Source organism: Dryobates pubescens, chromosome 2, assembly GCF_014839835.1.
Source record: "Dryobates pubescens isolate bDryPub1 chromosome 2, bDryPub1.pri, whole genome shotgun sequence".
NCBI classification, from domain to species: Eukaryota; Metazoa; Chordata; class Aves; order Piciformes; family Picidae; genus Dryobates; species Dryobates pubescens.
This window is the reverse complement of record NC_071613.1, coordinates 48,944,168-48,962,792: the sequence shown is the minus strand read 5'-3', so window position 1 is coordinate 48,962,792 and position 18,625 is coordinate 48,944,168. Positions and strand designations below refer to the sequence as shown.

The 18,625-nt window shown below is 38.6% G+C and overlaps 1 protein-coding gene across 1 annotated transcript in view; it reads left to right on the top strand.

Annotated features, from left to right (window-relative positions):
* TMEM163 (transmembrane protein 163) overlaps positions 1-18,625 on the top strand; it is a 104,925-nt gene that overhangs the window by 42,646 nt on the left and 43,654 nt on the right. The gene's annotated exons all lie outside the window — the stretch shown is intronic.

Genomic DNA, 18,625 nt, shown 5'->3' with positions numbered 1-18,625 from the left:
AAGTGAAGGACTGTGAAAGAAAGTCTGTAAAGCTTGGATACTTGTAATTGCAAGGCTGAAGAAAGAAGGTGCTTGTTTATTACCAGATGTTCAGGTCTAATGGAAGTAGCAGTTCATCATTTCTCCTTTAGCTCATTTGACCAGTACATTGAGTCATCTTCATACCCTTATTTATGTTGCATTTCAAAAAGCATATAAGCAGCAAGAGTAGAGAAACTCATGCCTTCCAAGACCTGGAAGCTGTGATAAAGCTGTAACCTTGCACATACACACCAGAATCCTCAAATGTGAATTCATCCATCACAGTTTGGATCATAAGAAAATGGCAAGATGCACTTCTTTGTGTCACTGACGTTGTGTTATTGTCAAATGATGCTCAAAATACATATTATGTGCCGGGACCTAAGCTGTTCTGGTAGAATGAATCATGTTTGCATCATATGAATATGTTATTAATGAACCACATGTTAATACTTTTTAGGTCTGGCAGAAAGGGCAACATGATTCAATAGCACTATTTTACAGCTCAAAGTACTACTGCTCCAAATAGTATCTCATTAATAAGGAAGCTGCAAATACTTCTTGCTTGAATTTGCTGCCAGAATTAAATATTACAGGGAAAAATGAGAAATTGAAGAGTTCTTAGGAGGGAGGTTTATAAGGAAGATTGCTATCCAAGGAAGAGACAGCTTGGAAAACTTTGTTCATGTGAGAATTGGTCCTTGGTCATTACAAGTGCAAACCCCCTTCCCTGGGTCAGTCTTCAGTCCTGCTAGCAGAGTGAAAAAGAAGGCAATTCCTGCAGTTAATAAATGACACATAGCTCACATAGCTATTAGATATCACACTTTTAAAAAAAATTTGCCTGTTTCCAAATCTGACAAGTAGTTGCTCAAACATCCTTTTTAGTAAAGTAATCTTATTTTAAAGTTCTGCCTGATGTTAGATTATTTTTGAAGTATAACGTGTCTAGAGAAGGCAACAAGGCTGGTGAGAGGCCTTGAGCACAAGCCCTATGAGGAGAGGCTGAGGGAGCTGGGATTGTTTAGCCTGGAGAAGAGGAGGCTCAGGGGTGACCTCATTGCTGTCTACAACTACCTGAAGGGGGGTTGCAGCCAGGAGGGAGTTGGTTTCTTCTCTCAGGCAACCAGCACCAGAATGAGAGGACACAGTCTCAAGCTGCAGCAGGGGAAGTTTAGGCTGGAGGTGAGGAGAAAGTTCTTCACTGAGAGAGTTGTTCGCCATTGGAATGGGCTGCTCAGGGAGGTGGCCGAGTCACCGTCCCTGGTGGGGTTCAAGAGGAGATTGGATGTGGCACTTGGTGCCATGGTCTAGTCATGAGGTCTGTGGTGACAGGTTGGACTTGATGATCTTTGAGGTCTCTTCCAACCCTGGTGATACTGTGATAACAGACCCCAACTACTCTGTTGTCTAGGGACAGTTAACACAACAAGGTTGTTATACCTGGAATGTTGTGGTAAAAGATCTTGCATGTCTGTGGGGTATTTCCATACTGTGCTCCATAAAGCATGCCAGGTTTCTTAGAGAAGTTTCATTGCATGGGGTTTTTTTTTTTTGTTACTGTGTGTGGTTTTTTTTTATATGCTGAAATCCTACTGAGGATAATTAGCAAATAATCCTTTGAAAGATTATCTAATTAATGGAAAATTGAAGTCGTGCAACTTGGCTTTAGAGATGAAAGGATCCTATGTGTCTGTGTGAAACAATGGCCCTATGTTATTTTTCCTTAATGAATTTCAGGGATGTAAAGTGATAGGTCAGGAAGGCTCCAAATCTTTTTTTCATAATTAACCTATAATGAGAGAGAGTTACTTCTGAGAATTTGGTTAATCTTACCAATTTAAATAAGACAGTAAGCATGGCTGAAATTGCATTATTTGATGTTATTTTATTGATGACTTTCATAAGGATCCTTTCTTTAATGCATATTATGACTAAATGACTTACCTATCACTGTCACCATTTAAACCAGCATAACATCTCATGTGCCAGCAAATGCTATGCTTGTGAGCTTGATATTTTAAATTATAATTAACTCTATCAAAAAAAAAAAGAAAAAGCAAAAAAGATAATATTGTGATTTGAGATTTTATTAATTTGCTTTATAAAATCTTTGCTGCAACAATAATAACTAATATGCTCATAAAGACTAGGAGTCGTATCAGAGTAAATTCACACCTGCCTTCACACCAGCAGTTCCAGCCCTGCACATGACTTCTTTTGTAACTTGCATGTTTGCAGTAGGTGCAGGTTTTCAGATGTAAATTAGATAATCCTCATTAGATGAAAACTGGGCGTTGCAATTCAGTTTAAAAATAACCTTGTGCCCTTTTCCCCTCAATCCAAATCATATTATGGCATAGACAGAGACTGTCACACTAGTCAAACAGTAGACAAGGGCTAAATCTGATGCAGAGGCACATCCTCTTTATTCCAGAAGGAGCAAGCGTTGATTGAACACATTTGCTGAACATCCCTTGAGCCATGCAGCTCTGTTTATAGTAGTTGCCTTTGCTCTGGAGGGAACTGATTAACTCTATTTAAATGCTACAGCAGCCGCAAAAAGTGAGCCTAAAAGAAAAATGAGAAGATGAAATATTTTCTTTATAGATAGGCAGATTGATATAATAGAGGGTGTGATTAAAGATAAGTCTGATCTTATTTAATGCATTTCCTGATAGGATGTTACAGCATTGTTGTGTATTTCCAAACAAAAATAGCCTGCTTCTCAGTGTGATTCTGGAATATCTGTATATAAGTAACAGAAAAACTATATATATTTCAAGCTGTTAGTAGAAGCTCTGTGTCCTTCCATGTATGAGAAGAAGGGCACATGATAGAGAGGTTACACAAGAGGTTGATCTCTGTTGCAGGCGGAGGAACCAAAGGGTTGTGGATTTATTAGAGTAATTGAAACACACTCTCTCTAGTGGTAACAGTGGCTGGTGCAGCACTTGCGCTGTGGGCTACATTTAGTCCTAAATAAGCTCATCCTTGTTTTGTACCACTGAGGATGGAAGTTGTCAGCTCTACAAAGACAGAGTCCCAAGCCCTACGAGTAGACCCTATTAAAACAACCAACCAGTATCAAAAGTAGTGATGTAAAGTGGTAAGAGTATATGATCTGGGTGCCAGTTTTATACTGTAAAACCTATGTGAATGTCTTCATCAGTCTTTGCAGTGGAAAAGTACAGTGGGGTTTTTTTTTGTATTGTTGTTGGGGTTTTTTTTGTTTGGTTTGGGTTTTGTTTGTTTGTTTTTTAAGGACTGACTGTTCTGTTCTTCTCTGTGTATTTGTTCTGAAATGTCTTTAAATGGAAAACTAGGAAGATCTAATTTATTTCTAGGTTTATCTCAAATACTTCAACGAATGTAGAATTGAAAATGATAGAATTGCTGTTAGAGGTTTACATGTATGTGATAACAGGAGCTGTACCCTGTCCATAAGAGGTTTAATGGATTCTCAGGTGCAGAATGCCCTGAGAGCAAGCATGGCATCATGTTTGTGCTTTGAAACTCAGCTCGAGACAGATGTGAGAGTTTTTATTCTAAGAAAAATGTCAATGTTTATGAATAACATCCAAAAGCAATTGAAAATTGAAATACCACAAACTATTAGCTGAAAGTCTCTGCAAAATGTTCACTTAGAATATTGAAACATTAAAAAAAAAAAATTCTTTAGCTACACTAAGTTTCTAAATGAAAAATAAGTTATCATGGAGATCTTGTGTGCTTTATGTGGTGGGAGGATTAAACCTTCACACTACCACATCTTGTTTTCCGACACCCCTGAAATTTCCAGGATAGAAAATGTGTTGAAATTGCCCTTTTGTGTGTGTGCCTAAGATACAAATGGCCTTAGTATACTGCCTTTCATTAAAAATATTAACACTATGCAGGGTTGGCCTTTGGAAATTTGTCAGTGTTCAGTGATATTACTGATCTGTAAAATATTTCTTCCTCTAATAAGTCTGAGAAGAGGAATATCGCCCCCGTTATACAAACAATAACCGCATGAGATATATGAAAGATTTATGCTCATTTATACAATATTTAAACTAAGAGCACTTCACAACACGGGGAGATGTCAGTGTTGTCGTGGCAACAGCTAAAGATCTGTCATAAATGGTTGGAGCTAATGTCTGAGGCTTGCCCAAGCTGAAGTCAACACCTTGTCTATTGTTTTGAACCTCCACCCTATCCAAGTGAATGTTGCATCTCTCATTTTGTTTTGGCAGCATATTGTATTAGGTAGGAAAAAGCGTGGCTGTCTTGGGATGGTTGAATTTGAAGACTCTCAGTTGGGGTACAATTTCTTTTTGCTTTCCCCCATTTGAAGCATTTTCTGATGATGACATAATGCTGGGAATTGAGGGAGGATCTGTTGGTGATGGAATTTGAGAAATATGACTATTCTTTCGTGATCTTTGATCTTTTAGGCCAACTTTACTTCCAGTTTATCCCACAGACTAGCCAGTATTAGTACCATTCTGGGTGCCTACAAATGTATGTTGCCACATCTGTCAGCTCAGTTTGGTTTGGTATTTTGCTTTGCTGTGTGGTTTTAATCCTTTTATTTAGTTGGAAGATATGTACATAGATATGCCTTTGTTTTAATTCAGTATGAGTTGTGCTTTGTTGTACTTCATTTTAGCTTCTTGAATTCTTTTGTAACATGTAGGGGCAGAGAGATAGGCTTTGGCGAGTCGTTCTTACTGTGTTCTTAGTTGAGCAGCTTTGGAATCAGTGCTTGTTCTGCAGTCGTTCCAAAAACCAAAGGAAAATAAGAATACATACTTGTACAAGTTTCATGCTCTAATAATATAGTAGTGTGTCACAAGAACATGTATACTAAAATCTATAATAGCAAGAGGACCTGCATCTTTAAAGTAACATCAAAAGTATATAATTAATTGGCCAAATTCTTTAGGAAACCACCTCAGAACTTTCTCTGCAGGCTTTCTTTGTCTTAGAACATTTTAAATACTCTATACACTTCTGTGTAATAACATTATACAAGGTTTTCTTTGGTGCTGTTTCTAGATATTTTTCTTCAGCTAACATTTCTGTCTGGTTATAAAATAGATGGTAGTTGCCTACTGTTCTTTAAGCTACATTAAAGTTTTATTAAGAGAGAAAGAATATTCTTCTTATCTTTGCTGTTATAAACTTTTAGGTGGATTTAGGTGAACTTTGGAAGTTCAAGGATGAATGAGTACCTTATGGATGTACTTCATTTGACTTATTTTTCTATTGCCTATGGATCAGAATTTCTTCTAAGAGCTAATTTGATAAGGAATTGAAAGCGTTCTCAGCTTGTGGGAAAACTCCTGAAACCCTGTTATTCAAACATAGGGTTTGAGTAACGTTGAATGAGCCTAAGTGTTTTCATTTTGTTAGAGCAGATTAGCTTCAAAAATGGCATTTTCTTGAAAGACCTTTAAGTCTAGAACTTTGCAATGAGCTACCTTCAAGGAGTGAAGTAAGCCATGGATTCACATTTCTTTGGTTTTAATGCATTTTTAGAAAAGGTTATAATTTCACTTCTGTGTGTGTACATAGTTCTTCCATGGAAAGTCAGTGACAACAAAATAATACTTTTAAACAAATTGTAGATCTGTTCCAGTGTACACTAAGATCAGTTGAAGCCATTAATTTTGTTGGACACTGGATAATGACGAAGCAATGAACCAATCTAGAATAAACAGATAGATAACTGCATTTATATTTTGTGGTTGTTTTTCATTTCTCTGCTTGCTTATCTGGTGATAAAGCTCTGCTAATCTCTTTTCAAACTGCAGGAAGCATATACATGTCCGGTGAGTCAGCAAGGTTTGGTAAATACTATTATATAGAAGAGGGAATCGAATTGGGCAGAGTGATTAGTGTGTGTCATTGTCAATGGGTTTGCTTTGAAAAGGGCATAGAGAATTTGATGGGGTAGAGTTTTATTGTTCAAAAAACCCAAACAACTTGTCTCATTGTACATGGGACTATTTTTTTTTCCTCCCAACAATAGTCATGTAAAGGTAATGAAGTATTTGAGGATCTTTGTTAATGATTCGTGGTTTTGCAGAGGTTTTTTTTTCAGTAGAAAGTGTAATTTTTTTATTTTTTTTTTAGTGTGGAACTGTACAAATTGAAAGTAGTGCAGAGAGGGAAGAGATGACATACATCCACTTTAGGTCAACTGCAAGACAGAAGTGTAAAAAATAAATTAGCACCAGTAGAATGGCTTTTCTGAGAGCCTGTCTGAACATCACACAGTGTTAAAGGTCTAGCTGTTACATTGTGGCTAAAGTCAGATCCAAAACTGCAAATAAATAGAGTAAATATTTAACCTTGTCATTAGATGTAAAAATCAGAATCTGCATATTGCTGGATGCTAATTCAGACTCCTGTCTGAATCTGACCGACTCGTGTCAATAAATCATCAAGACTGTATTTTAGATAGGTGGAACCTGATTTATTAAGGGCAACTGGACTGGCATGTTCAGCAAACTTGAATTAATTTAAAATACCTAATTGTACTGAGTATTTATCATACAGTTTTGATTTGTTTCATGCATATTGTTCTGTAGCTGTGAACTTTTCTCTTTAGGACTGCTTCGGTCATGAAATGAAATTAAATTACTGTGTTCAGTACTACAGTCCCCAAATGCCAAGGCCTGTTTTTACAATTTCTTTCACAGCAGAATTTAAGAATTTATTGATTCCCCTTGCATCTGTATAAAGCTGCACACTTTTAATTCAGAATTTATTGAAGAGCATCAGAGATATGGATCAAATAATCACAGGTGTCTGTTGTTCCATGATGTAGAATAATAGCAGAAATGAGAAAACCATTTCCATTGAGTAATGTACAATATCAACAAAAACCACTCATAATTTTATTTAAAGTTCTTGGCATCATACTTACTTACTAACTCTTGATAAGCACCTTTTAGTCTTTTGATTGCAGTTGCTGTTGAAAAAACACCTTGTTGTCAACCACAGCAATAATTTATCAGAAGTAATTACCAAGTTATTAATGAAGGGGATTTTTTTTGGATCTTAGTTTACCAGTATGCATACCTCAAAAAGTCATTATCTACTGAGACACTTATGCTGAAAATATTTAACATTAAATTAGTATTAGTGAAAATGTTCATTAAATGCATGTGAGTTACTAGATCTCTGTACAGAAATAGCCCATGAGGTCCCAGCCTTGGGTTGGTACTATATCATTGTGAGGTGAGATACAGACTAATGATGATCTGACCTTGGTCACTATGGATGCAAGCTGTAGTCATGGGGAGGATGAACTCTTTGAGTTAATAATGGTCAAGATGAGTCAAAAGAATGTACAAGCAAATACAAGTATTTCTTCTAAACTGGAAATTAGAAGAGTATTGAAAGCCATGTCAGTGAACATCATTCTCATCATTCTGATTGTAAGGTTTGAAACTTGTTTGAAGCATATTTCCTATGGTGAAATCAAGTGCAAATCAGTATTGGTTTTACTGTGCAGCAGTCCAGGTAGCAGTCTGTCATTTTGTTGTGGCTTCTGATGAATGCAAATTCCAGGCAAGTCTTTATACAAAAGGGATGCTTTTATTGAATATTCCTGGTAAGATTGTGCATGTGAACAAAACAAATGAAAAGAAGTAAATAAGTAGACTTGGAGTTTGTGATTTAGGCTTTTAGTCCTTTTGGTTACATCAGTGTGGAATGTCTGCAGGAAATGTACCATCATTCCAAGAGGTAACTTGTGTGCCAGACCTTTGGATGACATGTCTGGGAGAAGTGCGCCCCAAGATCACCCTTGGATCTTTTGTATGGTCTTGTGGCTGGTAGCTCAATGTATGGTGGAGTACTGTGTGTCACAGCAAAGAAAGTGTGCTTGATGTAGTCTGCCTGGTGACTGATCCTTAACCATGACTCTTCTTTTCCTTTTGTATATTTATAGAAAAGATCAGCCTATACATATATGTATCGCATAAAGATTGGCTTCTACATCATAAGGGCTTTCTGGCACATAGGAGATTGCATTTGCATTAACTTATTGCAGATGCATTTTACAAATATTCCTAGGGCTAAATGTCTATACTTGATGTGTACAGAATGATCAGCCTCTCTCATGTCCAAAGATAACTCTCCTTGCTGCAGTAAAGTTCAGAATCTTGTGTGGTAGGAAGAAAGTATCAAGCAGGATTACAATGCTGGATTTCAGCAGGGCAAACTTTGGCTTTTTCAGGCAATTGCTAAGGGAAATCTCATGGGACAGAGTACTAGAAGGCAAAGGGGACCAAGACAGTTGGTTAACATTCAAGGACCTCTTCATCCAAACTCAAGATCAGAGCATCCCAAAGAGTAGGAAATTGAGAAAGGGAACCAGGAGACTTGCATGGTTAAATTCTAGGCAAACTCAAGAGGAAGAAGAGAGTCCACAGATAATGGAAGGAGGGGCCGGCCACTTGGGAGGAATATAAGACAGTTGTCAGAGGATGTAGGGAAGCTACTAGGAAGACTAAGGCCTCCTTGGAATTCAGCCTTTTGAGGGAGGTCAACAACAACAGAAAGGGCTTATTCAAATACATTGCAAGAAAAGCTAAGATCAGAGGCAACGTAGACCCACTGCTGAATGAGGTGGGTGCCTTGGTGAAGGCACAGAGAAGGCAGAGTTGCTAAATGCCTTCTTTGTCTCTGTCTATACTGCTGGAGGCTGTCCTTGGGAGCTCAAGGCCCCAGAGAAAGGCAGGACAAATAAGAAATTTTTCTTGGTTAATGAGGAGTGGGTTAGAGAACAGTTAAGTCATCTGGAGAAGGGTAAATATCACACCAGTCTTCAAAAAGGGTAAGAAGGAGGACCCGGGTAACTATAGACCGGTCAGCCTTACCTCCATCCCTGGAAAGGTGATGAAGAAAATTATCCTTGGCATATCAAGGACAAGAGGGTTGTTAGGAGCAGTCAGCATGGTTTTACCAAGGGGAAGACATGTCTGACCAACCTGATAGCCTTTTATGAGGACATAAGCAGGGGGATAGATGATGGTAGAGCAGTGGATGTGGTTTATTTTGATTTCAGTAAGGCACCCTATGGTGTTTAGGGTCTTCCACTGGAAAATAATTCTGGTTGCAAGTCACGTACATGTCAGCTCTGCTTTAAACATTCCCTTTATACTGAAGTGTAGAAAACGTCTTTTTTAGTTCTGAAGCTGTTTCATGCTAATAATAAGCCTGCATAACAGAAAAAAAGCCTCAAAAAGAGCAAGAGAAAAAGTTGTTGCTTGTATGTTAAGAGGTGTATGCTACTTGACAAAACCAGGTTTATCCTGGGAATAGGTTTCTGGAACTTTTCAAGAGCTTGCTCCTTGGAGTAACTGTGCATAGAAAACAAAAAAAATAATTGATGTAGTTCAGGTTTTATGGACAGGTTTGCATGTCAAAAATAGCAATGTACAAGTTTTGTAATATCCTCCTGTCTTGTATTTTTTCTGGTGTTCCCTGGACTACTTTTTGTCCAAATAAATACAGCTCAACTCATAGAGTTTTAGGTTACTTTGATAAAAATGAGCAGTAGACATGTCAAACCAATTGCTCTAAAATGAAACAGATGCAAAATGAATGGTGTGGTGTTTCAATCATTTGCTGGATTTTGTTTTAGTTTTAGAGCTCTGCATCCTTCAGGGAGGTTGTTAAAAATCTTCCTGGTCTTGGGAATTGCTGAATGGGATTTCCTGCTGCTGTTGCCAGGACTGTGCCCCTGGAAGAAAACTGCATTACGAACCACAGGCCTTATGGTGCACACAAACAACATTGGCTGATATTTCAGGTTCAAAATCCTCACACCAGCAGACAAATATTAATGCAGCTTTAAATACCTGGAATCATACTACAGCACAACCTCTGCTCCATACAAATTGGCTGACTGAAGTGCAGCATGGAGGATTTAGATTAAGAATGGATTTAGTTAGCTTTGTATCATATTTCTTTCTTCAAGTACTCCCACTATCCTGTACCCTAAATAGCATTCTTAAACAACATTAGAAAAAAATAATAATCTATGATTTAAGTTTACTCAAGTTGGATTCTTCCCAGTGCTCTTAAAATTTAGAGAAAAGACACATTTTAGCCATGGCAAGCATTTAAAAACCCATCTAAGTTTTACTTTTCCACAATACCTACAAGAAACCTTTCTTAGTATCTGCTATCCACAGTACAACATGGATGCATTTCCTAGTTAGAAACAAATACAGACCCACCAGATAATACTTTTTTTTCATTAGCATTGCATGTGATGTTCAGCATGGAAATTTTTGATCAGGGATCCAGAATAAGTTTAATAGCCAGAACAACTGAAGTATGAAGAGAAAGTATCACTGAGAAGGCAGCTATGTCTGGGTGGTTGGCACAGCCTCACACGTACTAAGTAGCTTTTGATAAGACCTTTGAACATGGTTGTGGGGCTGGAGCATCTCTCCTATGAAGAGAAACTGAGAGACCTTGGGCTGTTTAATCTTGAGAAGCAAAGGCTGAGGGGGGATTTGACAAGCATCTATAAATATCTGAGGGGTGGCTGTCAAGATGAAGGTGCCAGTCCCCTTTCAGTGGTGCCCAGTGATAGGACAAGGAACAACAGGTCCAAGCTAGAACACAGGAGCTTCCACCTCAGCACAAAGATAACCTTCTTTACATTGAGAGTGACAGAGCACTGGAGCAGGCTGCCCAGAGAGGTTGTGGAGTCTCCTTCTCTAGGGACATTCAAACCCCACCTGGATGCATTGCTGTGTGACCTACTCTAGGTGATCCTGCTTTGGCAGGGCGGGTGGACTAGATGAACTTTTGAGGTCCCTTCCAACCAACGTTCTGTTATTCTGTGATTCCCATTTCTAGGATTCTCATCTGAAAAATGGATGAAAGTACTTCCACACTTTCTAATGTTATACACAGGAAAAAGCATTTTACTGTACAGAAGCATCTGGTAACTCTGCAGAGTGACAGCAGGCACCCTGAATCTCTCTTTGTTTAGTATTATGATCTGCCTTTTCTGATGCACCACATTCTGAAAGCACTGCCTTAACTTTCAGAAATGCAGATTTTAACTACAGAAAATGGTAACCCAATTAGAAATGATCAGCATGATCTTTACGGCATTCCCACAGCTTAACAGTTGTAAGAAACTCTATTTTTATACTAGAAGTATTTCAACAGACTTCTGAAAATCAAAGCAGATTTCCTTTCATACAGAAATGTAGCAGTACTTCAGAAGTATATCAAGTGCTGAAAAAACATACATATTGAAAGTAATTTTGTGTTGCCCTTTAACTTGCATCCATACAGTGTAATTATAATTATTAAAACAAATGTGACTAGTGCACCCCTACCAATGGGTTATTAAAAGCTCAGTTTCATCCCTCTGCAACCTCTAGAGCATAAATGCAGCGAGACCCATGAATGCAAAGGTGACTATTTTAAGCATCCTTCCTTTTGGATGCATTTGAAGGTTCTGAATCTGGAACACAGAAGAATGACTCCACACCAAATTGTCAGTTGGACACCCAATAATGGAGATATCTCCAATAATTCTGGAAAAAGAGCTATTCAAGATTATATCCAAACTCATGTAAATGAGATTGTATAGACAGGCTGGTACTAAAAACAACCACCAGCCATTTCTACCATGATGATTTATCTGAGCTTTTTTTTTCAGAAATCACACCAATGACACAGGAAATCTGTCAGAGGCAGTGAAGGTAAAATAAGATATTTGCTTGTCACTTTCCTTGGTATTTTTGTATGGTTCCTCCCTCAGCTAACAGGTGGTTAAGTCCTGCAATGCTGTTCTTGAGGAGGCTAAACAGAATTAAAGTTCTCCTCACATACATACATATTTGTCATTTAGAAATCTAAGGCTGCTGCCCTTGCTGGAGCCCATCCTGGTTCAGTAGATTCTGGGGACAAGGAATGGCTACTCTGACCTGAAAGCTGGAAGTCACAGAGCATGATCTGATGCAGATCTGCCCCACACAGTGGCACGCTTCTCTGAAACCAGCTCTTCTCTATACACGGACCAGTGCCTTCCCCAGCACTTCCTACACCAGCCGATGACTCGTGGCAAAGCTGAGTCCCTTGATTGTCAGCAGGAGCAGCAAAGAGGAGTGTAATACTGCAAAGATTGACAGGTTTTCCTTAAAATAATTTTACCCCCCCCCACCAAACCTGGAGGTTTGTGTTCATTTTTCTATGAATGGCTTTTCTGAGTATGCAAAGAATAGAACGTGGTGTGTTGAGACAAGACCAGAAGAAATTCACACTCATGACATTTAGTCTCATATTAAATGTTTGTTCTCTGAGTGTTTTAATGACCTTAGAAATATGGAAACCAGGGAAGATTTGAGCTGCAAAGCTTTGGGTGTTGAAAAATAATTAGTTGTCTTCACAGCCTCCTTCATCATCCCTATCAATTTCAGAGGCAAGACACATATCACGCTACCCTCCATTTTAATTAGATAACTATAAGCTGCTCAGAACCAAAACAAACTGCCAAACACAATTAAACAGGCTGCCAGAACAAGGCACAATATTACAGAGATTTTCTTTTTACTAAATGAGACTAGGAATGCAAACCATTCCAGACACCTCAGTGAATTAGTGGAGTAGCTTTAAAACCTGGGTTTACATACACATTTTAAATTGGAATTAAGGTGGGTTTGTTTTTTTTTTTTTGATGTTTTGGGTTTTGGGTCTTTTTAAGTTGTTATTTGATGTAATAAGTTTTAGTTACTTCAGCTAACTGTGGGAGATGACATCTGATCAAATTTCTTCAGCTGTGGACATGCAGCTTATTTTAGTACATAAGAGTCTGAAGGTCTGTTCTCAGGTACAGAGTATGTCATGCTGAGGGCACTCTCTACAGCTCTTACTGTAAAAAAGCTGTCCACTCTTGAGTTTTATTTTAGCATTTGCTTCAATGGAAGGCTTGTTGGTTCATTCTTGAAAAGTAATTTTACTCTTTTCTATTCCCAAATACACTTTCTGTAATCATAGATTCATCCAGTTGTCTCAGTTGGAAAAGATGTGTAAGACCATTGAGTCCAACCATTATCTAACTCTACCAATCTGGTGCTTTATACTGTGCAAGTCCAGAAGATTCCTTCTTTGCTGCACCTTCTTTGCCCACACTTTTTTAACTAAAAGATATTTTATGTGCTCTACTAGCAGGCTTTCAGGTCAACAACTAAAAGGTAGTAGATGTTTGCTTTACTCCTCATACAGCTGCTGAAATGTAAAGAAGTATTACAATCTGAACTAGACTGTTAATGCTCTCTTAATGTAAATCACCAGGCAGTGAAAATTTCACCCTTCTTATGCAAATTTAATTGAACATCCAAGTTCTGAGCACAGACATTTCTGCTAAATAAATCAAAGCTCACAAAGAAAAAAATAAATAATAAAGAAAATATTCTGTGTTATCTTTTATCTTTCTAGGCTGAAATATAAACAAACCTTCCAGGGAGAGAAGCAACTGTCTCATAGCTCCCTGTTGAATTTAACTGCAAGAAGGAACTGCAGGCCCTTCAGACAAATCTCTTCCTCAGGCACTGTGCTAATCTTAATGATCTATTGCTAAGGGCTGCAATAAAGAAGCCTGTCATCAATCCTACTTCAGTCCTGTAATATGGAGATGCTCTGCTTGCAAGGGTGACACCAACACACTATACACACAAAATAGCACTGCAGTCAGGCTAGTACACAACTCAAGAGCAAACCCAATATATTAAGTTGGCTGTGGGCTCAAAATCATTAAGTAAAAATTATAATGAAATGCAAACCTTGATACAAAATATGTAGGATTTCTAGTAGCTTGTGGCTTTTTTAACCATGGTATTGTGCTCCTTTCCTCCTATACTAAAGTGTTTTAGAAGCTAGTTTCAGGCTCAGAATGTCAAAGCTGGTGGGCTGTGTGTATAAGCTGCAAAGTGTTCCCTGGTAAATGTGCAGTGAGAAGCATTTGCAACATTCTAGATCATTTCAGTTGTTATATTTGGAGTTGAGACATCAATAATACATAGTTTCATTAAAAAACAATGTGCTTTAATGTCATTGCACTGAGTTATTTTTGGTGATTCAAGTGACCCCATTTGAAATATAACAGATTAAACTATGTAATTTTATATTCAATCACAGTGAGTTTGCACCATGTACCTGGAAGGGAAACTAAGATATCTTTTTACAGACCTTTAAGTTTCACTACTCCTATTTTTAAATGCAAATATATGCATTTAGTATCATGGTAAAGCTCAACCAGAGCTGTAACATATGGCCCCTCTTTTAGTTCCTGCTCCCTGGAAAGCCAAAACTAAACAAAAATACTACTCTTCCTTGTCTTCAATTTGTTTGCCTTTTTTTTTTTCCTCTTTGAAAACAGAAGGCTGGCACCTGAGAAAGGAAGCAGGGCAGTGTGCGAGACAGTGGGAGGCTGGACAGGAGGGGTCCTGCGTTCTCCCAGAATCAGCACCTCAGGGCACTGCTTTCTGGCATTTGTACACATTTAGAAGCTAGAAGTTTCAGGCCTGCCTCTAGTCCAGGAGGCAGTAGAGGCAACTGGAAGATACCATTGCTACTCTGAAGTGTGTAGAATCTGTACAGAAAACAAATTCAGAAATGGAAAAAACAAAAAGCTGAAGAAGAGCAGTTTCTTGGCCTGTCATGCCCCAGGCAGTGGCAAAGCTGAGGACATAATGTCTGGCTCCTTTAGGGCAGTGTTCACTAAGTCACTGTGCCACAGTTGAGTCTGTCCCAAGGACAAATTCTAATGAGGTCGAGATCCAGGTCTAATATGCATTAAATTTATGGTTTCACTTGGTGGATACATACGTTATGGTATAACAGTATTGCCAAGAAATAAGGGTCTTTGCCTTGTGGATGCAATTATAAACTGGGAAAATGAGCTGAAGAGTACTTGGTGCTGTGGGTTAGTTGCTTGGGCGGAGTTGGATTGGTTGATGGGTTGGACGCGATGATCTTGAAGGTCTCTTCCAACCTGGTTTATTCTATGTATTCTATGTATTCTATGTATTTTGTGTAGATAGGGTTGGTACAGTTTTGGCAACAACTTTAGGGTTAGAAATGTGATTGTAGGAAGACGACACTGATGGATAGCACTGGATCTGCCCCTATAGATTAAATGTCTGGCAGATTTCTGCCTGAGATATTGGATGTTTAGCAGCCATTTGCAGCTACTGTGCTGACTGCAGAAATTTTGGGCACATGCATGAAAGTCCTTATGTTTTGGTCTGCTAGAATTTTGGGGAGGGCAGAAGGTGCCTGGGGAAATGTATGTGTACCTGTTGGTCCTGGTTAGTTGTGGTTTTTTACCAGCATTAGTGATACCAGTCATGTCTTGTCTTTGCTTTCAGTTGTGAGGGATTTTTAGAAAGTTTTACTCATTTGATTTTCTCTGCTTGGAATGGATTTATTTTGAAGTGTTTATTATTGCATTAGTTTTTGATGTTTTGTCAACACTGGGCAATGAAAACAGACTGTGTTTCAGTTTCACTTCTGATTCAACACAACTTCCAATTTCACTCGCTAGCGACTGTGTTCAGCCTGCAAGATATGTGTGGTAATATATATAGAAATAAACCCAATGCTTTCAGTGATATTCAAATTGCCTACCTGATTTCTGGTGAGGGCACATCATGTGCTTTGAAGCCCTGATATTTATGTGCTGACACCCAGAGGTATCTTTGTAAAAGGCTGATTTTAAAATGAGCATGATGGAGTGATCGACCCATCAAGAAGAGCTTCCTAGGAATGATTTAACCCTCTCTGAGTAGGTAAGAGGAGAGTTTTATGACAGCTGGAGGAGCTGTTTGTAATTGCCATCCCTTATTTGTAGCCATACTCGTCCCAAAGATTTCTGTCTGGGAGAGCTGGAGGAAGAGTTAATTTCCTGTCCTATTTCTTGCCTCCTGTGTTTGTACATAGTTACTAAAAAAGTACCAGTCCACTCCCAAAGCAGAGAAGGAAATGAGAGGTTCAGGATCACTGTAGGGGTCTGACTCTCCAGGAACACATTTTAGATGAATTAAACCTGGCAAAGGCAGGTGAGAGACTAGATGGCTCAAGAATTAAATTGGAATGGAACTGGGGCTCTAGTCAAACAGTTTTTCTGAGGCACATGCAAATGAGTCAAATTTGTATTCTGTTGAGGGTCACATGTGTGGGGAATGAGCTGGTGGTATTTATTTGGAATCACTTTGGAAGTTTGAAGGAATTACAGCAAAATCTGACCCATTGGTTGACAGACTTCACAAATTGATGTTGCTGTGCAGGTGGAGGCAGTGGTAGATTTGTGGCTTACTGCGCTGGCTCTATTTTTAGTTTCTGAATGCTTGCAAGTTCCATTTACAAATGTCAGGAAAATGCATTAGGATTATCTGCTTTGTTGTAGGGGTAATAAAATGCTGTCCAATTTAGCCAATAGAACAGCTAAAATGCAGACTCCCACTGTCATGGCAGTGTAGCTGCTAAGTGTATACAGTGGCTCCACAGGATTTTTAAGCTGCCTGGTCTCTTCTTTCCTCATTGCTTTTATCTTACTATTGTACTGATTCCAAATGGAGATTAGAAATCTCTGGTATTTCTTACATCAGAGACTCATCTGGGAATAACTGAAAGCATGTATTGAGAAGAAGGAAGGTAAGGATTCAGGAAAAACTATGCAGTGCTGTACATTGCTTCTGGAGCATGACAGTGATACTGGAGGCATGAAAGACTGAGGATTATCCCTTTACCCAAGTGTATCAAGTTCTTGGATTCTAAGAAGTACTTCCCTAAAAGTCCTTCTAGCTTGAGTGTCTAGAAAGTTTAGTCATTGCCTTTGGAGAATGAGATCACTCTGGCAGCTTGTGTTGGTTGATACTCTGTAAGCCAATATTACAGTTGCTTTATCTGCCATAGAGCCTATGCTCATGGACAAACACCACATTTAAGCTGGAGTGACTTACTGGTGAGCTTTAAGACTCTGCTTGTCGGCTGCAAGTGTTAATGTCAGGGATGAAGGTGCTTTAACATTGTTATGTGACTCTGAAACAAAATAGGCAGTTTTCCCATTGGAAAACCAGTATGTAAATTAAAATACATCTTTACAGTGCCTTAATGGTCATTGCTACTTTCATTATGGCCTTTTGTCCCTTCAAGTTAGTGCTGTAGGGTATGAGTCCTTGGAAAGTCTTCCTCCTGTTGTATTCACTAGCTAGCCAAAGAGTTCAAGCAGACTTGTGACACTGTTAGTTAGTACTTGTTTTTCATTACTGTTTTAGATAGCTTAGGCCAAACAGATTGTGTGTTAGTGCTGTGGATATTCACTGTGGTGGAATACTTCTAAGACAGTTCTCATGCTAAAGACCTTTTGCTTTAAATACAACTAAATAAGTCCCTTTAATCATTCTTAAGGTGTGGCTATCTGTCATGTCACTGTAGAAATGACATATTCCTTCTTAAGGGAACCATAGAGTTAATTTGTTTGAAGCCTAGAGTAGAGGAGGGGTAAAAAGCTGGCAATTTAGTAAAAACTGAGGAGCTAATTTCACTATAGAGGCAGACTAGAAATAGAAGTAGGAGTCAAAGTGTGGCTTTGAACTGCACCATATGAAAGCACTAATGATAGGAACATTGCAAGCTTGTATGTACCTGTGAATGCCCATATATTTATTTTTTTTTCAGTGCAACTTCTGCAGTTTTTGAAACTGTGTGCCTCTGATGAGGCATATCATGAAAATTTGATAGGTAATATATTATTATGTAGTGAACTGTTCGAGTTTGCAGTTAGATCACTGCAAGCTAGTGTCATCTTGTCAAGTGTAGCTTTTGCCTGGCAAGTCTGACCAAGAAATATAGCCTCTCTTTTCACCTAAGAGATGAAGTGTGGAAAATCATAAGAGTGAGATGTAAATCCATAGTAACTGCTTCAGTATTCTTCATCTTTGAGAAAATGGGAATCTGTAAATGAACTTGTTCCCTTTTTATTTGCGTTTTGGCCAGCTGTAGTGATACAGTCAAAATGCTTTGGAAGTCTGGCATGTTTGTGTCCACAGGTAGGTCTTAGATCAGTAAGAAAAGGGTTCTTTGTTCCAAGATTTTAGTTTTTGTTTATCCAGATAAGTGTCACAGTTCTGCAGCTTGTTGCTGACCCACAGCAGCTCTAGCCTGTCAAGCTGTTCTCCTGAATACCGGAATACTGAAAATTTGTGTTTGTCAGCTTAAGACTGACAAAGTTGTTGATATGTCTGACCTTTTAAGTTCAAGTGGTTTTATTTTTACAGAAAATATTTTTTTCTTAGTAAGTTAAGTGATATCTGTTCATAAGGAGTAGTAAAATTAATCCTCTTGGGCTTTCTCCCAATCCCTCTTTGTACTGCAGCTAGGGTAATAGTTGTTTCATTCAGTGAGCACAGGTTCAGTTAGTCCTGTTCTCACTCAACAGTCTATGAACACAGCAAGTAGGGTAGAGCTGCCAAGTGCTGGGGAGCCTGACACAGGCATAGTGTTGCTGGTCAGAGTTGTGGTGTGATGATGTTCCATCTCAAGGTGATGGAGCCTCTTTTGCTGCCTGCGT